The following is a 2,500-nucleotide window of genomic DNA, read 5'->3' as shown; positions in this document are numbered from 1 at the left end:
CTTCAGATGAAGGTTAAACTATTTATTTCTACTTGGAATTTGGGGATTTTGTCTTTAGGTTTATGAATGTGCATGCAAAGTTTCAACATATAGATGTGTTTCAGAAAGACTGCAAACTTTTTTACGTTTCTCTGTGGTTCTATAGACTCCTCCACTGATCCTCACTGGTTTGACAAATATCCACACTATGACAAACAGCAGAGATAACTCATGTTTACAACATCCCGTTTAATCCACACAGCGTCTGTCCGTGTGTGTGTGTGTGTGTGTGAATGTAAACGGATGAGTGTATGGAAAGATCAGACAGGCAGGCAGAGAGACAGACTCACGGAGGCTTGCAGCGCTAATTGAAAACTCATGCTGAAACCACAAAGTCGTGTTTGACATGTTTGAACCGTGACTGTGTGTGTGTGTGTGTGTGTGTGTGTGTGTGTGTGTGTGTGTGTGTGTGTGTGTGTGTGTGTGTGTGAGAGATTCCATTCTCCTCACTCCCCACTTGGCCTCTGACCTCGACTCCCTGTGAACCCCTTTCACACCCACAGTGTGTGTGTGTGTGTGTGTGTGTGTGTGTGTGTGTGTGTGTGTGTGTGTGTGTGTGTGTCTGTGTGTGTGTGTGTGTGTGTTTCTGGAGCGTGTCAGAATCAATCACACACATTTCACTTAAATAGATCTGACAGAGTCACGCAAAGCAGCAAACACACACACACACACACACATACACACACACACACACACACACACACACACACACACACACACACACACACACAGTCTCATGGTTTCCATCAAAATCTCCTTTTCCTCTTCAGCAGGTCTGTAACACACGTGTTATTATAGTTAAGTAATACCATAAGAAACATTTTTATTACTTGAACTAAAATAAACATTGACTAAGATAAAATAGAAGAAAACTTAAACTTATTTAATTTCAGCAAGTTGCCAAGATAAACATTTCTCATTTTCATTTAGTTTGACTTGATGTTCTAAAACAACTAAAAACTTAATAAACCAAAATTAATGAATAAAACATAACAAAAAATATAGACATTTTAAAATCACAAAAATGACAAAAACACAAGATTTCTAAAGTTTCAGCTAAAATAAAAGTTAAAATGTAAGAAAAATTTAAATCAAATTCAAAACAGAAACTATGACTGTAGTAAAGTAACACACACGTGCTCTTGTTGGTCAGTTCAGACTGATTGGTTAACAGCTCGGGGTCGGGTTGGTTAACCCTAGAGGTCGTGACCTCTGATGTCAGACAGTCACAGTGCAGTGAAGTGAGCTCTGTCCGTCTGCAGTGACCTGTGCACCGGTCATACACACAACACTGCATCACACATGTCCATACAGCATTAACAAGATGGAATTTTTCAGTACAAATATTTAGAGTATCTTCAAATTATTTGTTGATTGATTACTGTCACGACCAAAGCATCACTGTGCTATTAAGAAAAAAACATTTAGGAAACATGATCAAATGAAATCCATATTAGATCTGTCTCATAAGAAATATTTTAAATAGTCATATCATTATTCTAATGAAATGCATCAATCGTCATTATATCATATAATATGTTGTATGCAATTAATTTAAACTCAGGTGTAAAAGTGTAAAAATATACTGAGGATATCATTAAAACATCAAAGGAAAAAAATATTTACATAATTAGGGCAAAATCCTTCAAATTCAAGTTTTTGTAACAAAAGAACAAGGATATATAATATTTTTGGTTTGGTAAATTTCATTAACTTAATTTTAGTCCCTAGAATGTTGCAAAAGTAAACTACACAGTTTGGTATAGATTTGGTCTAATGTTTTTATTTGTCAGGATTACATTTAATCATTTAGCAGATGTTTTTATCCAAAGCAACTTATAAATGAGGAAAAGGAGCAACTTTTTGAAGGAGTTAGGGTTGATGTGCCTAACTTGATGGTGAAATTGTGATGGAACGATGGGTTTGCTGGAACCACAAGCAGTTCTGTCTTGGCAAGGTTGAGTTGAAGGTGATGGTCCTTCATCCATCAAGAAATGTCTGTTAGACAAGCTGAGATGCGAGCAGCTACCGATGGATCATCAGGATGGAATGAGAGGTAGAGTTGTGTCATCAGCATAGCAGTGGTATGAAAAGCCATGTTTCTGAATGACAGAACCTAATGATGCCATGTAGACAGAGAAGAGAAGTGGTCCAAGAACTGAGCCCTGAGGCATCCCAGTAGTTAAATCTTGTGACTTGGACACCTCACCTATCCAAGATACTTTGAAGCACCAACCTTACACTAAAGACTAAAAACACTGAATTGTAACCCTAATATCACTGAGATAATAAAATAACCATTAGGTCAGCTGTGGCCTAATGGTTAGAGAATTGGACTTGTAACCCGAAGGTTGCAGGTTTGAGTCTCTGTGCTGGCAGGAGTTGTAGGTGGGAGGGAGTGAATGAACAGCGCTCTCTTCCACCCTCAATACCCATGACTGAAGTGCCCTTGAGCAAGACA

The sequence above is a fragment of the Cyprinus carpio genome, chromosome B23, assembly GCF_018340385.1.
Source record: "Cyprinus carpio isolate SPL01 chromosome B23, ASM1834038v1, whole genome shotgun sequence".
Lineage (NCBI taxonomy): Eukaryota > Metazoa > Chordata > Actinopteri > Cypriniformes > Cyprinidae > Cyprinus > Cyprinus carpio.
This window is presented reverse-complemented; position numbering follows the sequence as displayed.